The sequence below is a fragment of the Phaenicophaeus curvirostris genome, chromosome 1, assembly GCF_032191515.1.
Source record: "Phaenicophaeus curvirostris isolate KB17595 chromosome 1, BPBGC_Pcur_1.0, whole genome shotgun sequence".
Lineage (NCBI taxonomy): Eukaryota > Metazoa > Chordata > Aves > Cuculiformes > Cuculidae > Phaenicophaeus > Phaenicophaeus curvirostris.
In genome coordinates this window covers 36,316,702-36,334,794 of record NC_091392.1, presented here as the reverse complement: position 1 = coordinate 36,334,794, position 18,093 = coordinate 36,316,702, and positions in this window count along the sequence as shown.

Below are 18,093 nucleotides of genomic sequence, written 5' to 3'. Positions count from 1 at the left end.
TTTCTTCTTTTGCTTCAATTACAGGGTCTTCAAAGTGTCTTGTGTTTTCAGTTGCAATTGTCATCAGGCTTCAATGCAGTATGTGCCACGGCATGTGTGCGAGCACAGCTGGATTTCTATACAAAATCAAAGATATTTGCTTAAAGGCCTGTGCATATAGTCCACACAATCTGCCAACAGCCAAATGTGTTGGGCTACCATTTCTAGTGGAGGATCAAAGACTGTATTTAAATGCTAATTCAACATCCAAGTAACTACAGACAATCACAGGCAGTGGGAGTGGCAGCGAGTTGGCAAGAGGAAAAGGAGATATTAAAAGAGCGTGTTTGCTGGGTGTACATGTGTCAGTTTGGCTGGCTGTGAAAGCCAGATAGGTGGGATGCAAGCTTTTTGTGCATGGGACTGGTGCTCCCACCACCTGGGCTAACCCCCTCTGTGGCAGCAGCCCCTTCCTGCTCCCTGCAGGAGAACCTGTGCCATCCAGCTGGGAAGCAGCAGGGCTCCTGGGAAAGGGCTACTGAGCACACCATCTTCTAAGTCCACCCACAGCACTTGGATGCACGCGGGCAGAGCGAGCAACTCCCAGACCTTTTCCACCTCTTCTTGCCTCAACACGGGAGAGAGCATTTTTGTCCATGTGGTGAAGAACTGGCTTCCCATCCCTGCCCTGCCTAGGCAGTGAAAGAGGAGAGTATTTCTGGTTGTTTGGTGGGAATCACCTTTCCCTCTTGCCCCACGGTTCCTCTCTAGGCAAGAAGAAAGTTTTGGCAGAAGCCAGGAAGGCCCAAGGCACAGGAATAAGTAGGCACTTCAGCAAGTGAGGCTGAAAGCTTTTGTCTGCTTATTTTGCAGTCTTTCCTCTTTATGGCTTTGTGACAGGAGAGGGGAAAACTGCTTCCTGGACAGTAAACAGCAACAGAAAAAGACCCTGAAAATGATAACTGGAGCAGATCAAAGAAGTGTTACACAGAACAGCCTGGAAACAGCTCCATATTCTCCCCTGCCCCAGCGGGAATGTCACATGGGGAGATAATGATGCTGAAAGTAACCTAATTGTTGTGTTCTTTTAATGCCAATCTTTCACTTCGGTAAAATAAAGCATGTGTAATGACTGTCGCCTTGACAGAGAAGTATTTTTTTTTTGTAATTCAACAAATGGTGTATAAATACGTGTGCATACTATAACAAAATCTACACAGTACTTGTTTATTGGTATTTACTGGTATAGCTTATCTAAAAGCTAAAAGAATCAGTCGAACTCCCTGAAATTTAGCATATGAGTGGCATGTTTCAGTGGTCCTGATGCAGTGCTGGGAAAGATGCACAGACACTAGGTCTGGCTGCAGATGTGTCCTGCAGGAGGGAACACTGTTTCCTGAGTTATAGAATTATATAGATAGTTTCAGTGCAGGTGCTGGGCTGGCATCTTCACGGCACAAAATAGTTGGAAGTTAGGAGCCGCCACCAAAGCTGGAGCAGGTGATACAGTGAGGGGACACTCACAGCAGTGGTAGAGTAAGAGCTCTCTAAGCCATGGCTGGAGTTATCTTTGGCGGTTGCTACCAGCCTATGATGGATATGGCTGCTCCCCAGCAAGGCTACACAGGGCAGCTCAGCTCTGGTGTTCTTGAAAAGATTTAATACGCTATCCCTGGAAGGCTGAGCATACAGTGACTGCCTTAACTTTGATTTTTCTTGGTTCATGCTATGCTTGTGATCTTCGTTGAAAAGACTTTTTCTTTTTCACTGAATGTGTACAGTAGCAATTTACCAGATCAGGAAAGATTTACCTTTTTCTTCCTTTAATGTATTTTAAAAACAAAATGTATCTCTTTTCTTTTCTAGGGTTGATGTAAGAGACCTGATCCTGTAATAACCCTGTTTCCTGGTAATGATGCAGAACAATGGACAGTGGTATGGAATAATTCTTTCCATACAGGAGGTATAGGACGATTTCATTGCTGGTAGAAAATACAGGACTGTTGCAATTATCATAGTTTTAACCATTTCTCCATGGTTTGTGGATTTTCCTCTGATATAGCATCCTGTAGTCCTAGCTGGGAAGTTGCAGCTTGTTACAGTATCTGTCAGTTTGAATTCCAGCAAACAAGTTGTACCAGATTTACAGTGTCCTGGTAAATGACTCCTTTTACAGAATATCTGTGTTCATAAAATAGGGTATAACATCAGTCAAAAGCCAAAATTCATCCTCTTTGTCCAGAGAATGTGATTTATTCAGAAGCCAGAAAGAGAGAAAGTGGTCAGTTAACTAAATAGAAGAGCTTTCTCTCTTTAGCATGACACCAAATTTATAGGATACCTTTTAATTGCCGTTCATCCTGGCTCACTAATAATTTGGATCAGACCACCAAAAATACATCAAATTGACACAGAAGAGCTGGTGGCTCTCTGGAGGTATAAGTGAGAAGCTGGCTGATTTGAAAGCAGTGTGATGGTGATATGCCCTCTTTTCTCTGTGTTAAGTATACTCAGAGTCCCCAGCCAAGGCTGAGGACCTGTAGGTGATCCTACCCTACAACACTGCAATGAGTGGACTGGTAGAAGTGTGGGAGAATATCTTATAGCCAGGATGGGATGAACAAAATTCCCTAAGACACCTGGCCACTTAACTGCACTGTCAATGTCAATGAGAATAAAACCAAAACATCTTTAGTGATTTGGACTTGAGGATCTGGGCTCTTTTAGAAGCAGCTTCGTTCATCTGCCTGGAGATGTCCAGACCATGTAGACAGCATCTCTTTCCTTCTGCAGATGGAAATTCGGGATCAAAAAAGCACAACATTTCATAAAAGTGGCACCAGGTACTGCCCTGCTGCACCCATGGACTCAATTGGCCTTTGGCAAAGGCAACACTGCCCTGGGCTGGACTGAGGGATTCTGCTTCTGCTTTTATTCCCCCACCCACTGGTAATGGGCAACTGCTCAACAATAACATCTAATTTCCTGATTTGTTTTGTAGTGACTGGTAAAGCAACAGTAAAATCAGTTGTGCTTAAATCAGATTTTATCTTATTGTTAGGGAGAGACAAAGCTGCTCACACTTTATTAGCAAAGGTTGATTGATTAAAAGAAGTTGATTAGTTTTCTTTGTATTGCTTCAGTGTCTCCTGACATGTCAAAGAGAAGATATTCAGGAGACGAATGTCCTGCATTTCCCTGTCAGGTTTTTCTCTTGATGTTGTTGAAGAAAGGCCAGATACCACACCATGGAGGCTGGCAACAGATGTGTGTGTGCATGTGAGCATGTGTATGCGAGATGTGAGTTTGCAAGATGTGCGTATGAGGCAAGGCAAGTACATGTAAGCGTGTGAGAGCAGTGGTGGAAGCAGCCAGGGGACAGGCAGCCACAGCCAGGACCCAGGTGCAGGAATGGGCTCAGGGGTGCAAGGAGGCCAAGCTGCCTCTTGGTGCAGGAGAAGCACCTTCCCAAGGCAGTGCTGCTCCTCACACCCACTCCTCCACCTTCCTTCCTTGGCTCCTCAAGGTGTGCAGCTGGACTCCTTTGAGTCAGATTTTAAGGATGCATGATGGTGAAGCAGCTGTAAATTAATATCCCATTAGGATGTGATCATAGAGACTAAATAAATGACTTCTCAGTCAGTCCCCTGGAAGAAAATTAGTTAGTTAACTTAGGATATTTTAAAACAAATGCTCATTGGTTGATGACTAGATTCAGTTTGCTCCAGTCATCATCAATTGCTGGAATAGAAAAAACCCAAAACTTTAAAGATATGAGTCATGAGAAGAGCTGGGATATATCACTAACACATAGCTGACAATATTTCCTGCATCAGTTCACAAACCGCCAGGATATCCCTGGTGAACTACACACAGTCCATCGCGCTCTCAGGGGGAATATGTGTGCTGTCAGTCATTGGCAGCATAGCAGGGAAACCAACAATGAAATGAAAGACTTGGCGCACCCAATGGAGGCTGTGGGATGCTAGAAATCTTCATGAACAGTTGAAATGCTGCAGCCAAGCAGACGACCCAGAAATTGAATAAGGCACTGGAATGCAGAAGGCTGGCTTATTAGTGTGAAATCCTGTGCTAGCCCTGGAAAGACACGCTGTGTCCTATGGAAAGGGCAGGTTTGGTAAGAGAAGAAACTATGGTCTTGTGTCAGTATTTGAGATTTATAAACAGAGATTTGGAAGAGAAAGAATCAGCTGCCATTTAAATGCATTGAACTAGAACAGATTTCTGGAGGGAGAGAAAAAAAGAATAAGGGGAAAGGCTGATTTCTTTAATAGAGCTGCAATAACTTTGTAGTGAACAGCTCATCTCCACTTTCTTAAAAAACACTATTTGCAAAGGTAAGTTTATATTCCTACACTGGTACACAGTGAACATAAAGTATTCCTAAGGTTACCTAGTGACCTGATAAAAGTGGAAGTTATATGCCATTGGAAATCACAGATTTTTAAATTTGTTTATAGATTCTTTCAGCAAAACAAATATTGTATTGCGGGAAGTTTGACAAACCATTTACTAGTCCATTAACTTTAGCCTCTACATACCCCTGGTGCTTTGCGAGAGTTTTTGTCCCTTGATCTCCAGAACTAACTGGTTGGAATACATTGCCCAGTCACCTTCCAGAATGCCCTTGGATCTCATGACAGTGAACGGCTGTACTGCACCATGGGAATTAACGCCTCTGAGGAGACTAACTATAAAGCTGATCCTTTTTTTTTGCAACATCCTTTATTGCCTAGAAAAGCAAGATTGCACCTCCTGAGTAGCACAAAGAAATACTGGAGGAAAGCACCACCTTTTTTCTCCTAAATGATACAGTAAATGAAATTACTTAATAAGTTTGAAAAATATTCATAAAAGATATTCCAAGTTCCTGCAATTTTCCTCAGTTCTGCACATTAATAGCAACACAGACCACAAGTCTTTTTTTCTTATGGGGGATATATTCTGCAATTCCTCTCTGAAACTCTTAACCTTCTCTTCAGTACAGTATCTACATATGTCTTTGCTGATGGATGCTTAAAACATTAGATTCTGTGCCCAAATAGATGCCAAGTCTTTAAAACCCAGAAAGTGAACATGGCCACATCAGAGCCAACTGTGCCCCGCTGAAAGCCCATAATTGTCTGACTCCATTGCCAATAAAATCTTATTCACAGGAATGTTCATGAGAAAGTGAACAGCAAGGTTCACTCAGCTCCACCTTTTAAATGAAGACTGACAGCAGATATGAAAATGGCTTTTGTTTTCAATTTCATTCCATATGGTTACAGAGTGGCTGCAGGATCAAGCTATTTGTGTCCGAAAGGGAACATTCTTTCTGTAGATAAAAAACATCCAAGCATTTGCAAAACTTAAATTTTAAGAGAAGTGAATAATTCTGATTTTACTACCTTTTTAGCTGACCTGGAAATATATACCATCCTGCAATAATGAGTTCCATTTCTGGAGCCTTTTTTTGTTTTGAAAAGCAGATGCAGAAGTTTAACCTATATCCTTTCCAGATAAGAGAAGGAAGCATGCTTTTATGCACACAATTATAACATTCTAACAGCAATTTCCCTATGGACTCTTTGCTTGCATAATTACATGGCTGTATCATCACTGGTATATTTTGATGTTGGACATGCAATACTTATTTACCACTCAAATGTGTTTATCTTTGAACTATATCATTATTTTCAAGCTCATCCTAATTGAAATCTCATAAATATGACTGTCAGAAAATGTATTGTGTTATATCGACTGCCACACTCTAGAGGAAAATGCAGTTGGCTCTGGAATGAGACATTCGGTTCTGATGAAATAACGAAGAAAATCTTATCTAAATTCAACTGGATTGAGATAAAGATATATCAGTAAATTGAATGCAACATCCAAAACTGAGTCTCTGACAGGAATGTTTATGCAATATTATTAAGTTTGCTATTCAATGGAAAGGAAAAGATATTCACAATTTAGCATGAATGGGGAAGAGCCCTTTACCTCAGAGTGTGCTCTCAGTGACAAATTCTCCACCACTTCATCTCCTCCTCTGCTCACCTTTCCCTCTTCCCCCACTGCTTCTCCACGTGAAGACAAGAAGGAGCTTCCAAATTCTCCTCTCTTCCCTGAAGGCTGGTCTTGAGGCTCTTTGTGATGGGGGCAGGAGAGGGAGAAGTGTGGGTAGTGAGGAGTGGTGGGAAGCTGTCAACCATGGTCATGATGTTGAGGGCCTTGGGCATCCCACGGTCATCTAGGACTATAAGACACGGACCCAGATTTGCAAGGTGCTGTGAATCTCCTCCCTGTCTTTGGGAGACACATAGAGAGGCTCTGTGGGCCTGCTCAGGGTGAGACATGGAGAGGCTGGGATGTTCTTGGGTTATCCCATGTGTTGATGAATCTCTTTCTGTACAGAGAGGCAGGAAAGGATTGAGGAATTTGTAAGATAATGACCTGCAATGTGATGAAAGGAGGGATGTTGGGAGGCATGCTACTGTGGCAGGACCCGGGATGAGAAACCAGACCTGGAGTTCATATTGGATGGTGACTTTCATGGTCAGAACGTTAGGTGTTAGGAGCTGGCTGCAGCACAGCATCACACTGATGGAGCTAGCAGTGAGTGGTGCAGAAGGGAAAGCGAGGCAGGACCAGAGGTCAGCACCAGCTCTAGGAGGACCTTTCTGTTCTCACCCTCAGTCAGCCAGAACTGACTGCATCATGTGAAAATGTGGAAGAATGGTATCTGTTCATCTATCGGATCCAGCCCAGTCAGGCTTCTGGGTGGCTGCAAGCAGCAGGCCAGCGAGGCAGCAGCCCTTTGGAAGAGGCAGATAGCTCCGTCTCTGTAGTTTCTGAGTCTAGACCCACACCAGCCTCATTCCTCTGGCTAAGTGTGGACCTTGGAGGAGTTTCATGCATCTTTCCCTGGGAGAAGGTCCGCCAGCTGGTTCCAGCGCTCCACTGGAGCAGATAATGATGTCTGGAAAGAGCACTGTTATCTCTCGTACTGTCTGGAGGCCGGGGCTTCCTTTCTGTCTGGCTCTGCTCCTCCAAACCGTGCTTAGCACAGCCACAGCCACCACCGGCAGGACAGGAGCTCATCTCCACCTTGCAAACCTTTCACTCAAAACTACTGTCATGTCTGCTTCCTTTAGTTTTTTCTCTTCTTTTAAAAAGGCAAAGCAGCATAAATTTACCCTTGTAATATGCATCAAATGAAGACCGTCTGCATTACAATGCTTTCCCTTTACATGAGAGGTGGAAATAGTTTTGACATGAGGTAAAATGATACCCATGGGAGAAGGAGATCTGCACACCCCCCCGCAGACCCCAGCTCTTCCCACAAAAGCACTTGCAGGCTCCAGAGCCGAGGGCTGGTCCATGTGGACGCCGCATACTTGTGCTCCAAGGAGAGCAAGTGGACATATTTATTGGTGAGCAGGCACATACATGTGTCCAAAAATGGCTTCAGTTGGTGTGGTGCATAAAACCCGGAGTGAGACGTGCTGCCGTCCAGGACCTGCTTGCTTCTGTCTCTCTCTCCTGGTGAAGGGATTGAAGGTGCCTTTCTCTTCTTTCTTTGCTGACACCATATAAGCTCTTGAGTAAATATGCCTTGAGGTGTCTTGCAAGGGCTGATATGAACTTCACTTAAGGAAAGTATTTTCAGCACTCAGTTTCCCAAACACTGGTTTCCTGGCCTTTTTGCACTGCCCGAGGCATCCTGCAAGGCTGTCTCAGGTCCGTGTGGGATGTGGGCAGCCGGAGCTCCTCTTCCCAGGGCTGCCAAAGTGCAGCTCCCTTGACCGTCTGCAGCTATGACACCTGCACTGGGAGCCTCCAGCAAAGGGCCCGAGCACAAAGCCTCAGGGAATTTGTTTTGTATGACTTTAAAAAGGAGATGCCTGGCCAGTTCCGTGTCACCCATTCCCCCTATGCAAACACTGCTGAGAAAAAAACCACACACCTTGAGAGGTGCCTAGTGATCCATAGACTCCTTTTTCTGCCTCTCATCCAGAATCTTGGCAAGCTTCAGACTGTAAGGAAATTCTGTCTGAAACTGAAGTCAGTAGGTTAGCCCTGGGCTCCAGTGGAACCAGGATGTCCTCAAAACAGTAGATGTGGCTTCTCATGGTTTGCATTACTCATAGCATATGGGAGATGAGCAGCAAAGAATTTGCATGTTTGAGTCATATACGGAATAGAATACTCACCACTAAATACAATTGTCTGCTCAGACAGTATTGTCACCTCCACAGTTTGTTGATGCTCACAGCCACTGTCAGCATCCCTTCCTTTCCATTATAACTTGCTATGTTATTTTATTCACTTAACGGTATTCCATATGGAAACCTCCCTAATCTGTTTCAGGTGGGCAATGGGTACCAGCATCCTCTCCCATCACTCAGTTGTGCTAGTTCCTGAGGATTACAAATGAGGGCCATCTGTAGTCCCTACTATTTGTGGAGATGAAAAGGAGCTTAACTTAATGTACTTTGGCAGAGTAATAGGGAAACATCAATCACAGGGTGACATGTTAGTTCATATGCACCAATAGGCTCATGTTTGTAGCTGGACACATTAAGTGGATATGTTTCTTTAAAGACAAGTCCATCACTTACAGGCAGGCATTCAGAGCTCTAGCATACAGGACACTTTTAAGAGATACTTGATAAAGAGCTTGAAAATGTGAGTAGTGACATGAAGCTAAACTCTGGCTCATTTTCTTCAGATTCCCTATTAATATAAACCTCATAAAGTTGAAATTAGGGTCACTTGGACAGTTATTTTAGCTAAAACAGATGGAGTTGTGGTGGCTGCTCCTAAAGAAGAAACTTTTACCATAAGTTACCATACACTGTCTCTGGGACAAATGTGTTTTCCTGCACTAGATAATTTGGGATTGTGTGGTAATTACTGGACCAAGGCTGATTTTTTAATGGCAACCGTGCTAATAATTTCCATATAAAAACTACTCTGAGTGAGTTCACAGCAGTGAAGAATAAAAAGTGTTTCCCTCACAAATGCCAGAATCAAACAGTTTATTAATTTATTACAAAAGCATAAAACTTGACCATCATATGAATTACTGTTTTCCCCATGTAACAAAATATTCTGCATGAAGAGGGATTATTAGACCCCCTGAACTTCCCTTGGAAGTAGAGCACAGCTGTGTGAACAATTCACAATGAATAATTTATTGGATGAAGTTCAGCACTTTTTTGACTTGTGAACTCTTCAGGAGCAGTTCAGGACTTCCTTGTTATTGATTATTATGCGAAATTTTTCACAAATTTCTTCCATAATTCCATCTTCAAATGGTTCATGAAAAAAACTGTTATTACTTAAATTCAAAATTCATTTTGCATTAGGTCAATACCGCAAGTTAGACGACGTGACTTCTGTTCCTTGAATTGACAGCCCATGAAATTATAGATTAAGCCTCATTTTCTGCCATTGGATTTGGAATTTCTAAAGAAGAGAAATATCTAACGTATGTAGGAATCAATTAGCTGAGGAGCAAAGTTTTCACTTGTTGTCACTACTTTTAGTCATGCTTATCAGCCTGCCAAACAACCAGGGCCAGGTGTCCCCTCCAGCAGATGCAAAGAAGAGGCAGTGGGAAGTCCATTTCCCAAAGAGCTTATGGCTACAACCAGGACCACAGGTGAGGAGGTGAGGAGGGAACGACAGCAGGAAACATCATGTTAGGCTGTTATGGTTTTGAAAGGTAGTAACATAAGAGGGTGGTAAGTTATGAAGAGAGAAAAATGAAGAGAAGCAGTATCAGAGGCAGAGGCATGGGGTAAGAGGACCAGATGTGGAGTGAAGCTAAGGCAAATAGGTCACGATGAAAAGGGAAGGATGATTTCTCTTCCCACCTAAGCATCAGTCATTACTTGCCAAAATCAAACATGCAATGGGAACTGCAACTTTAAAAGATGTTTTCATCTGGGGGTCAGGAAAGGGAAAACCCAACAGCTGCCAGAACTGCCAAGAACAATATGGGCAGGTGCTGTGGGAAGTGCCCCTCGGCTTTGTTAGTGTATCTCAGGGATGTTAGCGTATCTCAGAAAGCCCCCTCCTTCATTACTCTTGCAGTTCCTCCAGCAAAGCATGATATTTGTACTGAATAGTGCCAAGTTCTTCAATGAGAAGAAGATGCAGATGGACGCAGAGAATTCCAGATCACTTTGGTTTAATGGAAAAACAAAAGGAACTACATTTGTGTTTGAAACTCAGTCAGCTCTTGATCACCTGGGAGCAGTGCATCCAGGCTGTGAATTAACTGTGTCCTGATAAAGCTATTCCCAGGAATCTTTCTCCTCCAACCCCTTGATGTTCATTCTTCATCATAACTTCATTTTTCAAAGCTTAATATACTAAATATGTTCTTACAGTCCAATTTATATATGTTCTGCGTTAGCCTATTGAGAGTAATGCTGAGAGCTGACTGGACATAGAAAAATGCAAATTACTTCAGTGGACAGTACTAGTGACTTTTTCATCAGTGCATATGGAGGTAATGGCTAGATATAAACTGCAATTGATTTCTATTAGCTGGCTGAAAACCTGCGTCAGGACTTATTAGCCTTCCAGCATGCCCAACTGTCAGTTAAGAAATCACTTCTCATTGAGGCAGGATCACAACACTGTGACTTCTGAGCCCACCCTAGGAGGATGATGGGATGCACTTACAATTCATTTCTCTGTGGTTTTCTCCCAGAAATTCTTTTGCAGTGGTCACATACTACAAAGCAGGCAACAATTAACCTGCATCTGTTAGAACCCAGGGAGGTGGTGCTGATGTTCTTTGAAGCTACCAAAGGCAAATAACTGTGGGGCAGACGTCCCCAGCTGTGTGAGTGACAGTGATAGCAGTCATCACGTTGCTCTCACCAGAATGCTGACTCAGGACAAGGGGCACAGCAGGAATCAAAAAGACATAAACAGGGCCCTATCCTCATGTCCACACTCACGTGGAACTTTGGTAAGAGAAGCATGGGGTGTTCTACCAAAGGCCAGCCTAGCAGTCAGCGGTGGACAGCTAGTCAAAAAAAGCAGCCTTGGAAAAGGAGGCACATCTTTAACTAAAGGCTTTTTTTCAAGGCAAATCCAAACTGGTTTGGATCAGCTGAATCACAACATTTAACATAGAGTGAATGTGGATCTTAATAAGAAACTAGATAGGTAACATGGATACATTTTTCAGGTGCAGTAATGTGAGGGCAATCTATCAAAAAATATCAAACCTGATAAAAGGAAGAAGCTGCTGTAGTATTGTTAGCACAGGAAAATAACAAAATGTTACCAGTAGAGCTCTTTTAATGGTCCATCAAAACACCAACATCCTGGACTTTAAAAACCGAATATTTTATTGTTTCTGGAGGAGATCTAGAAGCTCTCTCTGAGTTGGGCTGAGATTTAATAATGGAGTTAATGCTGTGTGTTTGGGCTGTCATGGGGCTGCAATGTCAGACATTAAATGGGTTTGCTCCTTCTGCTCCTTTGTTGGATTCCCTACGCTGCACTGGGTGTCCTTGGAGCACAGTGCAGCTGCTGCAGTGAAAAGGTTCTGGTTAGAAGAGGGATGTTATCTGATTGCTGCACGAAACCAGGTCCATGCACAATATACTTTCCAACTAATTTATAAATGTTAAAAATGTGCACCTGTTCTGTCCCATCACTAGTTTTGCAGGACTGTCTTTCATTGAATGGTTGGACTCGATGATCTGGTGGGTCTCTTCCAACCTGGTTATTCTATGATTCTATGATTCTATGATTAGCATTGCAGGAATTAATGGTAAGATCGATTTGATTTGGCCTCGGGAGTAATGTTATGAAACTTGCTTTCTGCTGTGCTCTCCCTCCTGCTCATCCTTGTGTGCTCATCGTGCTGGATGGGCTGGGAAGGAATGATGCTGTGACCCACAGGCTGCCAGCTGCTGTTCCCATTCCCTGGCTTTCCCTTTGCTCTCACTCTGAAAGCAAGTGTTCAGTGTTGGGCTGACACCCTTTTCATTATGCCAGGCCCTGTACTGGCCCCAGGAACTACATTACAACATAGGAGAGTCTGCTGCCTTTTTCAGTTCTTCAGTTCTGGTCAGTTCTCCAATGGGGAAACCCAGAAAATGGAATAAGATTTACAGAAGCTGGGATATCTGCTGTATTTTGTTCCAGAACAGGTCTAAGCAACACAACTGAATGACCATGCTTATGCTCCTAACATGTCTCAAATATTAGCCTTAGTTCCACCGAGTTTTGAAGTGATGTGATTTACCTGCCACGTGCTACGAGCTAAGGTCAGTTATCCACAGTTCAGCCACATCTCTTCTGATATACCTGAACACTTACTTACAGTCTTTCAACTCAGTGGAACAGATTCAGTGCCAGATCCATCCACATATTTTCTAGACAATCTGTCATGACTGAGGTATGGCTTTGAGAAGGAAAGAGCAAAAACAAGAAAGAAAGGATAATGGTAAAATGAGAAAGGTGGCATAAGAAGGAGTCCTTTCAAGAAACAAGAAAATATATTTAAAGCAAAAGAAAATTTTCACACAAGGACAAATGGACATTAATGGGTCATGAAATGCGGTCTGAAACAGGAAGAATGAAAATCAGAAGAGCAGAGGGATTAAGTTCTTGAGTAGACTTTTGTAGGAAAACCAAAAGCAAACAACCTATTTCTGTTTTGATTTGGTTTCTTTTTAAAAAAAAAAAAAAGGCCAAGTCCAGACCTGAAAGCAGCAGCGTATGGCCCGTGCCAGGCTCCCTGGGCTGCCCTGCGCGGGGGCCCTGCAGGTGAGGCTGGGGCAGAGGAGATCCAGGTCCGAGGACGACTGCGTTCCCAGTAATGTCTGTCTGCCTCACGTGGCTGGTCCCAAGTGCAGCCAGAGGTTGCTGACTGTGGCCAGCAAATATCCACCAAGGACAGGAGGTGGGCTGTGGCACCGTGTGGTGAATAAATGACGTTGACACAGATGCCATCACTGTGTGTGTGGGGAGAGGCTTGTACCACCGTGAAGCCGTATCATGCACGATGTCTCATTCGTGTGCAGAGGCACATGCAGGCTGGCAATGCTGATGCCAGCAGACAGACTGATCTCCCACATACCCCCTCAGTTTATTCATGCCTGAAGTTAAAGCCAAGCTTGGGAATAGCCTGCAAAGCCTCAGTAGTACATAAACACACTGAAGACTTTAACACAAAGCATGTCACATCCCAACAGATGTTCCCCAGCAAGGTCCATAGGGAAGCACTATAGGCTGGTATGGGTCCTTGCATGCAGGAGGAATTGAACATGAGTTTAATCCGTGCAAATTTCAGGCTTCAACAGAAATTATTGTTATTATTTGGTCCCCAGCTTTCAAAATATACAATACAATTACACAGACTTGTCATTTGTAATGTGATGTCTCTCCATTCTTGCCCTCAGCTTCTTAGCATGTGTCCCCTCTCTTGACAGCAAAAGCGGGGCTTAAAAATCTGAGGGAATAAATGATCCTAAGTGGGAGGCTGCTGAAATGACTTGGAATTTATTTCTCATCATTTTTTTCTTAAGGGAAAAAAAGAAGACGTCTTCCCCAGACACTGGGAAAAATCAGACTTGTCAGTTTGACTTCACTAAAGGGGAAAGACTCCAAAACTCCTTTAAGGATCAAATAGGGAACAGTTGGAAAAGCAGAGCGTGATTAAAGACAGCTAACATCAATTCAGGGAAGGGAGATCATGCCTAACTAATTTGTCGGAATTCTTTGAGGAAATTACTGCCCTGGTAAGGAAGGGGAAAGGATATTATAGACTCCGTTTTTCAGAAAGCATTTGACAACATTCCCCAGTGTTGGTTAAAATGTCTAAGGTCTGAAGTCATGGAATAGAAGGACAATGAGCATATTGCACTGAAAACTGGCAAAAGAGGAGGAAAGAAAGGGTAACTATGAATGGGAGCCTTTCATTTTAAGGAGGGGGATGTAAGAAGGATCAGGGAAGAAATCACATTTTGAGTTTGAAAACAAGATTTCCCGAGGTTACTGAAGACACTCCTGAACCTTGGGAAACACAATTAATAACAAGAAGTTGTGCAGACAGTTGGAGAAAGGAATGGTTTGTGTTAACACAGTATCTCGGAGGGCAGATTGAAAGGGGTAGACTTTCTTGACTGCTCTGTTCAAACATATCTGTCACAGTTTGAGTGATAATATGTGTTAAATTCTACAGATACAGAAAAAGACACAGAATTTTACACTGTAGAAACTGAAAGTGGCTCACCTTTTCCTTCTTCATATTAACAATTACTCTCATTCACTTAAGCCTTCTTTTTTCAGAGTGATCTTATCACATGCAATTCACACAAGTATTATTACTTAGGGTCTTCTTGTAAGGCAATGACTTCAAGTTAGTATTATCTCATTAAATATCACAGGAAAAGCATTTCTGCTTTGAATCTTTGCTTTGGTAAAAAAAAAACAAACAACCCTGCTGCTCCTTCACACTAAGGACTTGTCTATAGTCATGTACGCTGAAGCATATGTTGAAACACATTTTAAGCAGTAGACATGACAACTCTGTCCCACACAGTGTAAGCTAAGTCATAAAAAGCTACTGTCATTCCTGAATTAGAGTAAATGTCTATAAAGAACATTGAGGCACTGACCAGGGCTTCAGCCTGGTGCATTCATGTAGCTGCATCTGGGCCATTGAATATTGTGTTTCCACACCTTGAATACTGTGTTTTGCACCTTGAATATTGTGTTCCACATCTCAAATACTGTGTATTGTGTTCAGTTCTGGGCCCCTCACCACAAGAACGGATGTTGAGGCTCTGGAGTGTGTCCAGATGTGTCCAGAGGAGAGCAATGAAGCTGGTGAAGGGGCTGGAGAACAGGCCTTATGAGGAGCAGCTGAGGGAACTGGAGTTGTTTAGCCTGGAGAAGAGGAGGCTGAGGGGAGACCTCATTGCTCTCTACAACTACCTGAAAGGAGGGAGTTGGCCTCTTCTCTCAAGTGACAGGGGACAGGACAAGAGGGAATGGCCTCAAGCTGCACCAGGGAAGGTTCAGGCTTGACATCATAAAAAATTTTTTCACAGAAAGGGTCATTGGGCACTGGCAGAGGCTGCCCAGGGAGGTGGTTGAATCACCATCCTTGGAGGTATTTAAAAGACAGGTGGATGAGATACTCAGGGACATGGTTTAGTGGTTGATAGAAATGGTTGGACTTGATGCTCCTAGAAGTCTTTTCCAATCTAGTGATTCTATGATCAGCGTCCATCAGCTGAGGGCATCCATACTCATCAAGCTCAGGCTGCCTACACACCCTGTTTGCTCTCATAGCCAGCAATGTCTCAGGGAGAGTCCTGCAGCCTTGACACTTTTGCAAGAGATGACCAGAAACAGAAAGCTCTGCTTGGTGCACTTCAGTCCTGGCCAGCAGCTGGCAGCCCTGCCCTTGGCTCTGTGCACGGCGAACCACAGGCACTAAGGCTTGCACAGCAACCTCCTTCGCTGTGAGTTTACTCTGAAGTGGGCACACAGTCCCTGCTGTGGCTATGATCTTCTACAGGGGAGAGGGAAGGCAGCAGCACAAGGACTCCTGTGTCTTAATCAAGTGTGCAGTTCCCTAGGGAATGCCTGCTAGGTTCCTTAAAATCTCTGTTCCTACCTTTTGAGGACAGCTTACCCCATCTGATGCTTTGCCGAAAGTAAATACAAGCTGATAGTTGCGTTTAGCTCTCAGGTATGGTCTCTTGCATATGTTTTCTACAGGCTGTTTGAAATCCATTCTTTCACGCAAAGCCACCTTCGCTGATAGAATATTGTGGGCAGGAGCACGTCACTCTCCTAATTACACCATGCTTGGAAAAGAAGCAATATCTTAAATGCTGTGATTACAAGACTGCTTCTGATAAGCTTTAACACACATGGAAAAAGATACCACTTCCTAGCAGTGAGAGTGTTAAGCTAGGAAGCTTTGTCATTCACAGAGAATTTATTTCAATAATAGAGTTTTATGAGCCTGTATAATAATCTTATACAATATATATGATATGTATTATATAGTCTTATAATCTAAACAAGTTAATTTAATATGTGCCCTTGGAACCAGCATGTCTTTGTTTCCTCTCTTAAGACTTCGAAGTATTAAAAAATGCTAATTAATTTTGCTTTGGTTTGTGTTATTTTATGTCCCTAACTGACCAGAAGGAGACAGGATGTGCAGCAAATGGCATCATACTAGAAAAATGCATAAATTCATCTGCACGTCTTACTGCTTATCGTCTTGGGTAGGTGGTCTTCTTCCTTTTGTCTGCTGCCTTTTCTTGATTGTGTCTGTCTAGGGATATTTATATTCCATTCTGTCTAGGTTGTAATCTGCCGCGGAAAGAAGTATTTCCCTGCTCTCTCTTTCCCTTCCCTCTCTGGCTCCATTTCTCACTTGTTTGAGGCATTGAACACCTTGACTCCTGGGTCTCACTGTAGTTGCTGGTGGTGACTTCTATTACATGTGCATGTAGTACATGTGCATTTACTCATTTTCAGAAATATTCCATCCTTTCTTCCCTCTGATTTGAAGCATTGTTAACTTCCATAAGCTTCAAGCTAGCCCTTCTGCCCTACATAGTGAAACATTTTTCTTTGTCAGAGTAGAAATAGCAGCAGTCAGAGACGTGACCCTTTTGGACACTAAAATACACCTTTTTTTTTGCAATACAGCGGATCTCTCAACATTACTTCCCTTATAAGCTCAAAAAAGTATGTCATGCAGGAAATAAATTACTGCATACAATTCAGTAATATCTGGAAGTAGAAATAGAAAATATGTGTTTTATTTTAACACAGCACTTTTTGCTCCTAGGACAAAGGCTGGACTAGAGAAATTCTGAACATTAAGTTTGTTACCTTTGGTTCACCATCTTGTCTCAGTCTTTGCTCTCTATATTAATTTTCTTCCGATGCTTTTTTGGCAGCCTTTCCAGTATTTTGCCCTCAGATGATACTGCAACTCCTAGCATCTTATGGGGAGGAGGAAAACCGTTTCAAAGACAATGCTAATCTACTTTAAGCAGATATCCCTAAACTATTCCTTATTAATTTCTGCTTTGTCAAAAGGTCTCTTCTCCATGTCCTTGGGCTGATTATTAATAGACACGATAACAAATTTATAATCCCACTTCCATTATTTTTCCTTTTCAGGCAAGGGAAGGGGAAAGGGTTGTGTATTTTTGAACATTAACTGTTGCTTCTCCTGTTATCAGGTTAATTAGGCTGTGGTAATGTCTGACTGGATATCCTGCCCAGAGGTGATTTTAAAATGGCAAATGTAATTTTTTTTTTTTTTACTTAATGCTGGAATGTCGGACTTCTCATATAAATTATGGCAGTTGGTCTTGTCTCAGTGACATAGGTATTTCTTTAACATGTATTCTTGGATAAATACCTACACAGCTATCAAGAACAAGGATTACATGATTTCACAACAACAAAGAAAATAATCTTACCAGCCTTACCCTTCTGGCCCTGTAAAAGCACATTGGTAGCCAGCCAGGTTTAAAGATGTCACCATCATGCTTGCTACTTCCACTTAGCTCTGCAGAGCTCTGCCTGGCATCTTTTCAAAACAAATCTTGGAAAGCACACAGAGAAATGCTTTCTTTCTGGAGCCCTCTAGGTCCTCCTAACTATATAGTTACTGCCAATTGCAGCTAAAAGGGCTCTTGCTCTTTTTTTTCCAATTTCCCCCTGCTAGGTACCAGTTTTCCCAGCCCAGAATGGCCTGTCTCTGCCTGTCCTAGACCCAGCTGTGGGATGCAGTGTGGGAAAGAAGCAGCTTTGGGATGGGGGCTGGCACGGGGTGGCAGCAAACACAGTTCCCACGGCTCAGGGTGCTCTGCGAGAGTTAGTTTGCATGGTGTTGACAACCCATAAAACTCAAAGTCCTTGAGCTGAGCAAACTGATAAGCAGTGAACAGGGCAAGACAAAATAAGAAAGAAAGAGTAGTGATTAAAGAGGTGAAAAGGCTGTTTTCGTAATGAGGGAGCCATAAAGAGAGATAGAGGTTTTGATGTGGGAGAGGTCGTTTCTTGGCTGTCTGGAAGGCTAATAGCAAA